The sequence below is a fragment of the Eleutherodactylus coqui genome, chromosome 2, assembly GCF_035609145.1.
Source record: "Eleutherodactylus coqui strain aEleCoq1 chromosome 2, aEleCoq1.hap1, whole genome shotgun sequence".
NCBI lineage: Eukaryota > Metazoa > Chordata > Amphibia > Anura > Eleutherodactylidae > Eleutherodactylus > Eleutherodactylus coqui.
The window spans coordinates 95838679-95853892 of record NC_089838.1 but is presented as its reverse complement, the minus strand read 5'-3'; the positions used below and the strand labels follow the sequence as shown (position 1 = coordinate 95853892).

General features: G+C 46.8%; 1 long non-coding RNA gene across 1 annotated transcript; it reads left to right on the top strand.

Moving 5' to 3' along the window:
* Positions 1-1306: 1306 nt before the first annotated feature.
* LOC136611552 (uncharacterized) lies at positions 1307-8339 on the top strand. Its single transcript, XR_010790291.1, has 2 exons — positions 1307-1501; positions 7006-8339. It is a non-coding gene; the product is annotated as an uncharacterized lncRNA (long non-coding RNA).
* Positions 8340-15214: the final 6875 nt, after the last annotated feature.

Genomic DNA, 15214 nt, shown 5'->3' with positions numbered 1-15214 from the left:
GAAACATAAAAACTGTATAAACTTGGTATCGCCGGAATCGTGTGACTCAGAGAATAATGATATCACATTATTTATTCTGCATGTTGAATGCCGTAAAACTGAAATCCAAAAAACAAATGGCAGAATTTCTTTTTTTTCCCCCAATCTCCCTACAAATGTTTTTACAAAAGTTATGCAATACATTATATACCCAAAAATGATGCCATCAAAAAGTACAACTTGTCCCACAAAAAACAAGCCCTCATATGGCCTGGTCAATGGAAAAAGTTATGGCTCTTGGAACGCAACTGCAAAATTAGTTGAAATTCAATGATTAGACCATTTAAAAAACCTACCCTGATGAGCACGACAGGGGGGTAGGAAACCCGCCACTCAAGGGGTTAATGCCTAAGAATAAGCCACGGGAAGTCTTTGTGGCGAAGGCCCTTTGTCAGCGCTGCCCTCCTCTTTCTACCTCCAAAGGAGCCTGTGTTAATGGAGACGCAGAGTGTTTTTTTTTTCTTTGGGGGGCAACCACTTCATGTAGGGCCACATTTTTTTTCGCAATTATGCCCTTTAAACTGACTTTAGGCGGGGAAGTATGCGCACCAAATTAGCGGCCAAGCAACGATTTTAGTGAAAAACGTGTAGGTCAATGTGCAATGTGTTTCATTTGTCAGTGGATAGTTGTCTAGTACGTATATGTTTGTTAATGATGCTGACCCATGTTTAATAGTGTCATTTGATGCTGCAAGATTTGTACCTTTATTGTAAGATATCTTCTTTATCTCCTCTTTTATCAGATTTCTGGTTACTGGGAATTTGTTTGCTTCACTGTGATAAGGGCCAATAGGGGCTGTAAAGAAATTAATAAATGTCGCTTATCAAAGTACCGTATATATGCTATCAATCTATTTTAGCAAAAAGAATATTTTAGCAATATATTGTATGTGTAACAGAAGTCATGACTGTTTTTGAGGAAGTACGTCTGATCTAAGTGGAATCAGGAAGCTAAGGCCAGATGTCTTGGAATTTAGCAAAGATGGCCTAACCGCAAAGAAGAATATCAGCAATTTCTTAAAGATATGTTGTCTGAAAGTCATATGAAATCAGCTATTTTCTTTAATGTCATTAAGTCATGTGTTTTTATCAGATGAATGTATGTATCATGAGGTTACTCCTTGTATTACCAGAGGTCGCATCCCTGCGTGGGCGATCTTCTATAAAAGCCAAGAGATACAGACAATAAAATAGAGTCACTTGTTTCAAACCATATACTGTGTGTATAGGTCTGTTCATGGTCTCTCAAAGGAGCGCTCCTCCTGCTTAGGTCAATTTGGAACCGACAACATAACTGACCAGTCTGTTTGAACAAATTAACCCTCGACAGTTCTTGGCGTCCAACTAGGGGGCGGGGCTTACCTTTACGGGACATCGCAACCAGTAGACTGAAACAAACTCCTGGCCCGTTGACGTGGATACTGGATTCGGAGACCCCAGACTAAAAACACCGGTGTAACAGGTAAGAGCTTATCTTACTATTATACAGTCTGGATTCTTTTGATCTGTGTGTCTCTAACGGACTAGAGGTATGTTGTTGCCTGTTTCCTATATTTTTCTGCCCCGTCCATATTTTAGAGTGAATAAGTTCATTTAACTGTCCTAGACGGAAGAACTCACTCATTGGGACTTAAAGAGTCATGTTGTCTGTATTGGAGATTGAAATAATTGTTATTGTTATAGTCTCATTTCTGGCAGTCATATTCTTACTCTGGATCTGTTATAATATTACTAAAAGTTCCCTAAGAGGCGAAGTCTGGTCTCCCCTGAATCCTAGTGTTTGAAGTTGACCACGTTTTAGTTCTGTAAATCTATTCCGGGACAGGGAACTGTGTGTTCCCAGATAGTCTCAGTGATTATCTTAGTTTACTGTGTGAAATATACGTCCTGTATACTTAGTGAAGAATAGTCGGAAGTGGTCAGGATGGGGTCTGAACAATCTAAGATATATCAGACTCCTATTGAAATAATTAAAGATAGAGAAGGGGAGGACATTTGCAGACAAGCCTATAAAGTTTACAAACGTATAGGCCTTAAGAAGGCGGGAACATTCAATTATGAATTTTGGTCACAATATGAGGATAAGCATAGAAAGGAAATAAGAAATAAGGGTTTGGAAAAAGGCATGAAGGCTATTCTGGACTGCTCTAAAAACAGCAGAAGACGAACACTGGGACTCCGAGTCCCGAGGCGAGGGCATTTTAGTTTATTGTCCTATGCCCCGGCCACCAATAGACGTTCCCATGGAAACCCCTACGGTTCCATTAGTCTCTCCTGTCGTCCCGGCCGTTCCACCAATGTCTCCAAATAATCCCTTTAATTCTCTGTATCCCAATTTGCCGCCCTTGCCTCCTACGTATCCACAGGCTACTGCCCAGATGGATACACCTCCCTACAGCCCTCAATCAAGATCCCCGGGCCCTGAAGTAAATAGAGGTCCGGCTTGGGACTGTCCACGTTGTGGTCAACAGAATGCCTGTTTTAAAGAACTCTGTACAGTATGTGGGACTCCACGTCCCAGGGATCAGTGTAGACAACCGATTCCCTTATTCCCAGTTACAACCTCCACTACCCATTATAGAGAACCAAACAGACCGAGTCCACCATTGGGCACGGTCAGACAAGAGGACACTGACAGACCATCGTCTTCTAATGACAGACCTACGGACGCACATAGACCAACTCCCGGGTCTACAGTCACTACATGGCGACCCTGGAGCGCCACAGACCAGATGGCACTGTGTCAGCAACTGCCCGATCCCCAGACAGAGCCAGCAGCTTTCCATAGAAAGTTGGAAGTCATACAGAAAAACTACTCTGCCACTTGGACAGATATGGAATGTCTTATGAATGTAAAATGTCCTCTGGGCCTTTACAATAGTATTGCTCAATTTTGTGGTCTTGAAGATCGCCCAGATGACCCCCAGACATTACTTAGTGGTACTCAATATGTTGACAAGGTTAAGACCTGGTTTAAGGATAAAGCCCAAGAGAGACGTACAGCCCTAACCCAGTGTAGACAGAACAAGGGCGAGTCTATTGAATGTTACTTTGGCCGTTTAGAGGAAGTTGGCAGAGATCTGGGTTTATATGATTGTCCAAAAGCAATACGTAATGCTGCTTTTTGTGAAGCCTTTATGCAAGGAATAGATAAGCGCCTGTCTGAACGCGTTAAAGCATGTACCCCCGATTGGCGACAGGCCAAACCGCGTGATCTATATAAGAAAGCTGTAGGATTTGTCATGGATACAGAAGACCACGCAAAGGGTGTTATGGTTAAACATTACACCATGGAGGGGGACACAGTCCGACTTAACGACCCCAGGCGGGAGACCCGTAAGTGTTATAACTGCGGGAAGACTGGACACTTGGCCCGTAATTGTAGAGCCCCTAAACGCCCTAGACAGAACATGTCAGACGAAAGGGGGCAACAGGGAAGTACGGCCAATACCACATCATCCCGCCCACAGGGAAACAACGGGTATACCAATTACCAATGAAGGTCTGGCACTCCTTCCCCCGTGTCCCTTATAGTTACTGACGCACGTGGGCCACAAATTTTTCAGCCACTAAAAATCCAGGGGAAGGAGGTGCCCTTTTTAATTGACACAGGGGCTACTAAATCATGTGTCAGTACCTCACAAGTCAACGATCTTAGTATTCCCCTCTCAGACTCCATAGCCATAGCCGTTGGAGTGTCCGGTGAACCAACACCCATGCGTGAGACCGAGCCCATAGAAGTCTCCTTTCAAGGGTCACGAGTCCTCACTCGCTTCCTGGTGTCACCCGCTGGGGATTGCATCATGGGAACCGATGTGATGGGACCCCTGGGGTGCTGTATTCAGCTCCATCCTTCCGGTGAGGCTCATGTCAGTACCTCTGCGGCCGACCACCAAGTATTCTGTCTCATGGCAGCAGACTTGGTCACTCCGCCTCCTTCTTGTACTGTATATGTGTTGACCCCAGAAGATACACAGGTTCTCTCAGCAGTGCCAGAGACCCTTTGGGCAAAAGGGAAGACAGACTTGGGCCATCTCCACGTACCCCCAGTCATGGTATATCTCAAAGATGGGGAAAAAGCCCCCATGATCCGCCAATATCCCCTAGCCAAGGCACAGGAAGACGCAATAGCCTCCACTATTACAGAGTTATGTGCCTTGAATGCTTTAAAACCTTGCGTCTCACCCGCTAACACGCCACTCTTCCCGGTTAAAAAGAAAGGGAAGAAAGGTGAACCTGATACCTACCGGATGGTTCACGATCTAAGAGAAATCAATAAGGTGACCATCCTAGAAACACCTTTGGTCCCCAACCCTTACACTCTGTTGTCCACCATACCTTCCGGAACCTGTTGGTACACCTTGATCGATCTCGCCAATGCATTTATGTCCGTCCCGATCCACCCCGATTGCCAGTACCTGTTCGCCTTCACGTTCCGAGGAAAACAGTACTGCTGGACTGTTCTACCACAAGGGGCACAAAACAGCCCAAATCAATTCACCCGATGTATGAGGCTTGTACTTGATGCATGGACGGTCCCACCAGGTGTGGCCCTGCTTCAGTATGTTGATGATCTCCTACTCTGTGCACCGGACAGACCCACCTGCGTTGCGGCCTCACTCAGCCTCCTTTGTTTTCTTGCAGACAGTGGGTGTAAAGCCAGTAAAGACAAATTACAGTTTTGCAAATCTCATGTTGTGTTTCTTGGTCACTGCCTAGGTCCTGGTACAAAACACCTCACGCCAGAACGTACCAAGGTGGTGGAGGACATGCCACTCCCTACCTCCCATGCTCAGTTGCGGACATTTCTGGGGTTAGTTTCATATTGTCGGCCATGGATTCGCTCTGCCTCCATGACCATGCAGCCTCTGTACGACTGCCTGAGTTCTAAGCCATTTGCTTTGTCTCCGGAAGCCGAGTCAGCTTTCCATCAGCTGAAAATACAGATTACCAGTGCTCCAGCACTGGGTCTGCCAGACTATGATAAACCCTTCCAGATGTTCGTGACTGAGATGGCGGGACATGCTACTGCCGTCCTCACACAAGAGCATGGTGACAAAAAGCGCCCTGTAGCATACTACAGTGCACATCTTGATGCAGTAGCCAGGGGTTCACCCTCCTGTATAAGAGCAGTTCTGGCTGTACAAGCACTGCTTGAGAAAGCTTCTGAGGTGGTCCTAGACTACCCTCTTGTGGTCCTCACGCCCCATGACGTACATGGAATTCTGACACAGGTGAGCCGTAGACATCTTTCTCTTGCTAGACAGGTTAAAATGGAACTTGCAGTACACTCTTCATCCAATGTCTCATTTCAACGTTGCACAACTTTGAATCCGGCCACCTTACTGCCATTAGGTGACACTGATTCAAAAGGGGGAGTAAGCACAGGGGATCAACTTTTTGTCAATTCCCTAGGCGAAGAGGAAGCTTTTGACGCCGAGCACCAGCATGACTGTGCTGCTCTGATGGAGCAGGAGACAGCTGGATTTGCTCATGTCACAGATAAGCCTCTCCTGAACCCCCACCTTGAAATGTTTGTGGATGGATCACGATACCAGAATGAGATGGGCAGATTTGTGACAGGGTTTGCTGTAGTATCAATGAATGAAGTACTGATAGGCCGCGCCATGCCCCCACATATGTCAGCACAGGAAGCGGAGCTGTGCGCTCTGACCGAGGCCTGCAAGTTAGCCCGGGGAGTCACTGCTAATATCTACACGGACTCCAGGTACGCGTTTGGCGTTGCGCATGACTATGGGCCGATTTGGCGCGCGCGGAGCTTCCTAACAGCTCAAGGCAGACCGATAAAGAATGGTGAGGCAGTAAGTAATTTAATGTCAGCTATCATGCTCCCGAAGCAGGTAGCCATAATAAAGGTAAAGGCACACACCCGAGGGGACTCCTTGGAAAGCAGAGGCAACGAGAAGGCAGACGGAGCAGCAAAGGCTGCAGCCCTGCTGGACTGGAGGGCACCCGTGTGCAGAGTTCAGACCAGGTCCTGCCCAGCGGAGGAGGATCCTGATCCCCCTGCCAAGGACCAGACCCTCTCTGTCCCACCACAGAAGGAGGTGGACCTACTCCCCTCAGGGCAAGAGCAGGAGCGCTGGGCAAGTGCAGGGGCAGTAAAAGGAAATGAAGGTTGGATGATGGGTTTCCGTATGTGTTTACCTGCGGCTGCCTACCCTAGTATGGCCCTTTTGGCTCATGGAAAGGTGCACGCTTCTCGTAATGCCATGGTAGCCCTGGTGGAGAAAATGTGGTACGCTCCGGGATTTGACAGGATGGCAAAGGCATACGTCAAGGCTTGTGAAATCTGTGCACTACACAACCCCGGTCAAGTAATAAAGACCCCTTGGAAGTGCACTCCGCGACCTTTGTACCCCTTCCAGAGACTACAGATAGATTACATCCAGCTGCCCAGATCAGGAAGGTATGAGTATGTCCTGGTATGCATTGACCTCTTTTCTGGGTGGGCTGAGGCCTACCCGGTCACGAAGGCCACTGCCCAGGCCACTGCAAAAAAACTTGTGTCAGAGTTAGTGTGCAGATTTGGGGTACCAGAGACCATTGAGAGCGACCGTGGTACTCACTTCACTGGTGAGGTAATGAAGGAAGTCATGTCCGCCTTAGGAGTAGAGCAGGCCTTTCACACCCCCTATCATCCGCAGAGCTCCGGAAAAGTAGAAAGGCTCAATGGCACCCTCAAACTTAAGATACAGAAAGCCATGGTTGAAACAGGAAAACCTTGGCCCGAGTGCCTACCTCTGGCCCTCTACTCAGTACGGACCACACCAAATAGGAAAACAGGACTGTCTCCTTATGAGATTCTCTTTGGCTCCGTGCCCAGGTTAGGACTGTATCACCCCCAAGCTCTATCCCTGGGTCATGATAAAGTTACTTCCTTTGTGCAGGACTTATGCCAAAAGCTAAAAATAACACACGACCTAGTCTTCTCTTCTATTCCAGACCCTGATAGTTTGGAAGGATCCCACTCTCTGAATCCCGGAGATTGGGTGGTGGTAAAGAGACACGTCAGAAAGACTTTGGAACCTCGCTTTGACGGACCATACCAAGTGCTGTTAACCACTCCCACCTCGGTCAAGCTAGAAGGCAAACCCACTTGGATCCATGCCTCACACTGCAAGAAAGTTCCAACGCCTCAGCACCACGAGGGGGGTGGAGAGTAAGCCCAACCCAGGGTGGGGGAGGAGGATGGCAACCTGGACACCAGCATTGATAGTCTGGATAGGTGTATTATTTACCCTTTGTTTTCTTGGACTACTCTCTTTTCGGGACAATTCTTCATCAACTGTCGATGTAAGAAGAAGATGGACTGTTTGGGCGGAAGGACACCCCAACATGTGGGAATACTTTGCAAAAGACGTACTGAATATTTCCCACATGTGCATGCCCAACCTTCGGAGTGGGGAAGATATTTTACGGACTTGCTTACTGTCTATCCCCACTCCAATAAAGACACTTCGCGATATATATTCAATAGTGCATAACGATAGTGATGTGGAGGAGAGCAATGTCATTCAGGAGAATACCTTTCTTAATGTATATGAATATTGTTCCATTGTGATGCGGTCAAACATACACTTTATGTTTCACATAAATGATAAGAGATTTGTTTAGATTCATGAAAACAATAATACATTTTAAAAAGTCAGATGTCGGCTGTGATCTTGGGACTTGTTCCGATCGCCATATTTGGGGTCAGGAAGGAATTTTTCCCTTTTATACAAGGATAATTGGCTTTTTCCTAAAAGGGTTTTCGCCTTCCTCTGGATCAACTCAGCCTCAAAATTCCCCATAATTGTCATTCCTGTGTGTGACTTCCTGATGTCCAAAATGGGGGAATGATAAGGGCCAATAGGGGCTGTAAAGAAATTAATAAATGTCGCTTATCAAAGTACCGTATATATGCTTATCAATCTATTTTAGCAAAAAGAATATTTTAGCAATATATTGTATGTGTAACAGAAGTCATGACTGTTTTTGAGGAAGTACGTCTGATCTAAGTGGAATCAGGAAGCTAAGGCCAGATGTCTTGGAATTTAGCAAAGATGGCCTAACCGCAAAGAAGAATATCAGCAATTTCTTAAAGATATGTTGTCTGAAAGTCATATGAAATCAGCTATTTTCTTTAATGTCATTAAGTCATGTGTTTTTATCAGATGAATGTATGTATCATGAGGTTACTCCTTGTATTACCAGAGGTCGCATCCCTGCGTGGGCGATCTTCTATAAAAGCCAAGAGATACAGACAATAAAATAGAGTCACTTGTTTCAAACCATATACTGTGTGTATAGGTCTGTTCATGGTCTCTCAAAGGAGCGCTCCTCCTGCTTAGGTCAATTTGGAACCGACAACATAACTGACCAGTCTGTTTGAACAAATTAACCCTCGACAACTGTATTTGTCTTTCTGGATTGGCTGCTCTACCATTGGTGGAACCATCAGGGAGACCTGTGGCATCCTTTGGCAGCGTCTTGTACCTTTGGTGATGGCTCTGCCCTCTCTTGAAGATTGGATGGACATCGCTGAGAGATTTATGAGCGCTGTATTGGGGCGCTGAACGGGAAGCATATTCATGGCCAAAAGCCACCTAACTCGGGGTCTCAGTATTTCAACTATAGGCAGTTCTTTTTGGTGGTCCTCCTTGCTGTTGCTGACAGCAACTATCGATTCCTGCTGGTTAAGATTGGGTCCTTTGGAAGCGCTGCAGATGCTTGCATTTTCAGAGTCTCCAGAATGGGTAGGCGGCTGAGGGACAAGCAGCTTTCTGTGCCTGCGCCCCAGACCCTTCCTGGCTCGTCAGGTACAGAAGCCCCATTTGTCTTTGTGTAGAACACTGTAGGAATGCGCCGCAAGGTCTTCGAAGTTCTATTCACAAGTATCCAATCCCCAAGATATCGGGAGAGCTGCAGGACATAAGGGGGGCTTCCCTTATAGGGAAGGATCCCCCAAAAAGAAATACAGATTTAAAAAAACGTCTCTGCGCTTCGTGATACTGCGATATAATATGAGCAAAATGTTAGTCCTAAGAACAAGATGAATGGCAAAGAAAGACACTTACTGGACAGGAGGGGGATATGTGATGTTCAGAAGCCCCCTCCTTGAAGCGTTGACTCCAACACCAAAGGTAAGTATACTTTTGGATTGTACCCCAATGGATTGGAGTATACCCAAAAGCTTCAAAGGGTTAACCACTTGCAATAGACTATCAGATGATTCCTAACAATAACTAATGCCCAATATTATGGGATTTTTTTTTAATTAGTTTTGTGATTAAATGGATATAAACTGCCCCTCCTATATGAGCAGTGTTAAAATTAAACATTTAAATCTTAATCCTAATTAGAGCTAAGATTATGCGCCCAATAATTTTACATTCGTTTAACATTTGGTAATATTCTTAATTACACATATCTAATTCTTTATTCAGCATTGGCTTCTACAAATGAAATAAATGAACTACTTGAATGCACCACCAGGTTTGGAAATGAGAACTCAGCAAAGAATCTATTAATTAGCATCCATATTTATTTCCATTTTCAATGCACAGTTCCTTATAAATAAATGATTTTAGAGACCTTTGGCAAACAAACACACTTAACCATTTGCAGCTATGGAATAGTAGAAAAGTCAGAGGTGATAATACATTTATAGGCACCAGAGTTTTAGCTCAGCTAATTAAAGAGACACTATTACAATAATGTTAAGTTGCACTTTCACATGTAAACACCCTTAGTCAGGTTAAGGTACCTTTACATAGGGCAATTATTGCCCGAATAATCTCTGTAAGCAGTGAATTCAGGTAACAGTTACTCCATGTATACTTGGCCATTTACAAGGCAGTGAGCGAGAAATTGCTCACTTCGAGTTGTTTGGTTATTAGCTCACCTAAGAACTAAATGACTATCAGTCCATGTACACAGACAGTCATTCATCTATGAATGATTGCCTTTTTTGAGTGAAGAGAGGCGGGGAGCAGGACCAGATCTTATGTACCTGACAATTGTCCTTTGCAAAGGGACCTTAAAGGGACTACATTGCCCAAAAAATGTTTTATTAGGTAAAATAAAATAGAGAAGCATATTATATTTTTCTAATCAGTTTTAATTTTCTGATGGTAGAATTATTTGTGTTGTCCATAATGACTTTGGGGGCTACCATCTTGCCTGAGCTATACCACTGGTCAAAACTTTTAAGGCACCTCGATTTTCCCAGTTTTTATTGATATTTACACAGTTTAATGTCTCAAATGTACCTTATAATGAAAGCATAGAGCAATTAAACAAGTTAAAATTAGGGATGAGCGAGCACACTCGTCCAAACTTGTTGCTCGTTCGAGTATTAGGGTGCTCGAGATGCTCGTAACTCAAGACGAACACGACGCGGTACTCAAATCAATTGCATTTCCTTCCCCGCATGTTTAGCACCATTTTCTAGCCAATAAATATGCGGTGAAGGCATTACCACTTTCTGCTGTGACATGCCAGCCCCCCCCCCCCCCCCCCTCCCCACAGTAGTGAGTGGCTGGAACGATCAGGTGCCCGCCGAGTACGCGTCAGTACGCATGCTGGTAGTGGCTAGGGAAAGTGCTGATGCTTATACAGAGATAGTGTTAGAGTAGGATCCTGCCTTCAAGAACCCCAATGGTCCTTCTTAAGGGTTACTCCTCATAGTGTGCATTACAGTTGTGGCTGGCTGGGAGCAGTAGTGCACCAGTTTTTTTTAAACATCTATCCCTCTGCAGAGCATTACAGCTATACAAGCTCACTCTTATCGCTAAATAGTACACAAATATTTCCTGGCCCACTGCAGAACAGCATTTCACAGATACCATTCTATGTGTTGGGTGAAGTTGCCACAGTTATTAGCACTGTCCAATGGCTGTATAGTTTTCTGCCCCTGTGCAGACCATTGCACAATAGCCTTTCCTTGGGTGCTGTGAAGTTGCCGCAGTTACCAGCACTATCCACTGGCTTTCTATTTCTCTCCCACTGCATACAGCTTCTTTATTATATACAAGTATCAAGAGCTTCTTGTGGGTGAGCATGATGAGACACAGTGGTCTGTCAGTGAGGTAGTAGTAAGGGCAGTAAGTCCGAGGGAGGAGAGCACAGAGGATTCAGAGGAAGAGCTGCTGGACGATGAGGTGACTGACCCCACCTGGTTTGCTAAGCCTACTGAGGACAGGGCATCAGAGGGGGAGGCAAATGCAGCAGCAGGACAGGTTGGAAGAGTCAGTGGAGTGGCCAGGGGTGGAGGCAGGGGCAGAGCGTAGAATCCCCTAACTGTTTCCCAAAGAACCCCCTTGCGGCAAGCCTCCGTGTAGAGGGCTAGGTGTTTAAAGGTGTGGATGGTTTTTTAGTGAGAGCGCGGATGACCGATGAACTGTGGTATGCAACCTGTATCGCACCAAGATCAGCCAGGGAGCCACCACTACCAGTCTCAGCACCACCAGCATGATGGCCGAGCAACCCACAAGGTGGGGTCACAACACTCCCTCTTCCCCTGTGCCTCAACCTGCCACACAGATCCAATCCCCCTCCCAGGACGCAGGCACGAGCGCTTCCCTGCCTGCACCCACACCTTTACCTCCACGGTCCTCCACTCCATCCAGCAATGTCTCTCAGCGCAGCGTTCAGCTGTCGCTAACACAAGCGTTGGAGCGAAAGCGGAAATATGCCGCCACTAACCTGCATGCACAAGCTTTAAACGTGCACATTGCCAAATTAATCAGCCTGGAGATGCTTCCATATAGGCTTGTGGAAACGGAGGCTTTCAAAAACATGATGGCGGCGGCGGTCCCGCGCTACTCGGTCCCCAGTCGCCACTATTTTTCCTGGTGTGCTATCCCCGCCATACACCAGCACGTCTCCCGCAACATAAACCGTGCCCTCACTAACGCGGTTACTGGAAGGTCCACTTAATCACGGACATGTGGGCAAGTACTGGCGGGCAGGGCCACTATATCACCCTGACGGCACATTGGGTGAACTTGGTGGAGGCTGGGACTGAGTCAGAGCCTGAGACTGCTCACTTCCTACCGACACCCAGAATAGCGGGTCCTACATCGGTGCTGGTATCTGCGGCAATTTATGCCACCTCCTCCAAACCCTCCCCCTCCTCCGCCACCTCTACCTCTCAATTAAAAAGTGTGAGCATGTCGCCAGCTGTCTGTAGCACGTGGCGCGGCAGCACAGTGGTGGGCAAGTGTCAGCAAGCCATGCTGAAACTAATCAGCTTACGTGACAAGAGGCACACGACCCCCGAGCTGCTGCAGGGTCTGACAGAGCAGATCGACCTCTGGCTTTCCAACCGGGCATGGTCGTGTGTGCCAACGGCCGTAACCTCGTGGCGGCTCTGCAGCTCGGCAGCCTCACACACGTGCCATGCCTGGCCCACATCTTAAATCTGGTGGTTCAGCGGTTTCTGAAAAACTACCCCCACTTGTCTGACCTGCTCGGCAAGGTGCGCCACGTCTGCGCACATTTCCGTAAGTCCACCATGGACGCTGCCACCCTGAGGACCGTGCAACATCGGTTTCAGCTGCCAGAGCACTGACTGCTGTGTGACATGCCCACACGCTGGAATTCTACGCTGCACATGTTCGCCAGGCTGTACGAGCAGCGTAGAGCAATAGTGGAATACCAGCTGCAACATGGGCGGCGTAGTGGGAGTCAGCCTTCGCAATTCTTTACTGAGGAGTGGGCAAGGATGGCAGATATATGCTAGGTCCTCAGAAACTTTGAGGAGTCTACCCAGATGGTTAGCGGCGATGCTGCAATCATTAGTGTTACCATCCCGCTGCTTTGCCTGCTGAGAAGATCGCTGCAAAGCATAAAGGCCGATGCTTTGCGGTTGGAACAGGATACGGGGGATGACAGTATGTCGCTTGATAGTCAGCCCACCCCCATGTTTATATCTCAGCCCGTTTTGGAGGAGGAGGGGGAGGAGCAGGAGGAGGAGGGGGAAGAGGGGGAAGAGACAGCTGGGCACACTGCAGAGGGTACCCATGCTGCTTGCCTCTCATCTGTTCAGCGTGTATGGGCTGAAAATCATCTTCCTAGTGAGGACAGCGATGTTTTGCATACTGGTAGCCTGGCACACATCGCTGACTTCATGTTAGGCTGCCTTTCCCGTGACTCCACGATAGACGCATTCTGGCCAACGTGTACACCCTTTTCGACCCACGGTATAAGGAGAACCTTTCCACTCTCATTCCCGAAGAGAAAAGGCGTACGAGACTGATGCAATACCACAGGGCCCTGGTGGAAAAAGTAATGCTAAAGTTCCCATCTGACAGCGCTAGTAGCAGAAGACGCAGTTCCGAGGGCCAAGTAGCAGGGGGGGCATGGGGACCAGGCAGCATGTCTAGCGCAGGCAGGGGAACACTCTCCAAGGCCTTTGCCAGCTTTATGGCTCCCCAGCAAGACTGTGTCACCATTCCCCAGTCAAGGCTGAGTTGGAGGGAGCACTGTAAAAAGATGGTGAGGAAGTACGTAGCTGATCGTACCACCGTCCTCCATGATGCCTCTGCTCCATACAACTATTGGGTGTCAAAGCTGTACACATGGCACGAACTTGCGCTGTACGCCCTGGAGGTTTTGGCATGCCCTGCCGCTAGTGTCTTGTTAGAGAGGGTGTTTAGTGCAGCTGGGGGAATCATCACGGATAAGCGTACCTGCCTGTCAACTGCCAGTGCCGACATGCTTACACTCATAAGGATGAACAAAGGCTGGATTTCCCCAGACTTCTCTTCTCCACTGGCGGAAAGCAGTGGAACCTAATGATTCTTTTCGCTACAACAGGAGAAAAAGCATTCTCTATCACCAGAAAAAAAAAGGGGGAATTAGCTTTGTCAATCACTCTTGGATATTATTACTCCTCCTACTCCTCCTCCTAAAACAGCATGTCATCATGCTGAACTGCCAATTTGTCTGAGGCCCAAAAGCCTCTGTTTACAACTTTTTTACAATTTTTAAAAGTTTCAAAAGTTTTTATACTTTAACTGAAACCAATTTTTTTTTGGAGGGCTGCCTCCAGGCTCTGTTACAAATTAAGCAACAGCGAGCTATATCTTTAAAAAATGTTTATGAGTTTCACCTGACCTCAGGAGTACACTTGTACTCTTGGTACACCAATTTTTCTGGCCCTTGCCTATACTGTTATCTAACTAATTTTTCCGGCCTTCACCTACACTCTTGGTAATCAATAATAATAATCTTTATTTGTATAGCGCCAACTTATTCCGCAGCCCTTAATCACATTTTTTCAGGTGTTCGCCTATACTCTTGGTACACCAATGTTTTAGGGGTTCGCCTACACTCTTGCTACAGAAATGTTACAGGGGTCCGCCTATACTCTTGCTACAGAAATGTCACTGGGGTCCGCCTATACTCTTGCTACAGAAATGTTACAGGGGTTTGCCTATACTCTTGCTACAGAAATGTCACTGGGATCCGCCTATACTCTTGCTACAGACACACTACTGGGGTCCCCCTATACTCTTGCTACAGAAATGTTACAGGGGTCCACCTATACTCTTGCTACAGAAAGGTTACTGGGGTTTGCCTATACTCTTACTACAGAAATGTTACTGGGGTCCACCTATACTCTTGCTACAGAAATGTTACTGGGGTCCGCCTATACTCTTGCTACAGAAATGTTACTGGGGTCCACCTATAAACTTGCTGCTGAAAGGTTTGAGGGGTTCGCCTATACTCTTGGTACACCAATGTTGCAGGGGTTCGCCTACACTCTTGCTACAGAAATGTTACAGGGGTTCTCCTATACTCTTGCTGCAGAAATGTTACTGGGGTCCATCTATACTCTTGCTACAGAAATGTTACTGGGGTCCGCCTATACTCTTGCTACAGAAATGTTACAGGGGTCCGCCTATACTCTTGCTACAGAAAGGTTACTGGGGTTCGCCTATACTCTTGCTACAGAAATGTTACTGGGGTCCATCTATACTCTTGCTACAGAAATGTTACTGGGGTCTGCCTATACTCTTGCTATAGAAATGTTACTGGGGTCCATCTATACACTTGCTGCTGAAAGGTTTGAGGGGTTCGCCTATACTCTTGCTACGGAAATATTACAGGGGTCCACCTATACTCTTGCTACAGAAATGTTACTGGGGTCTGCCTATACACT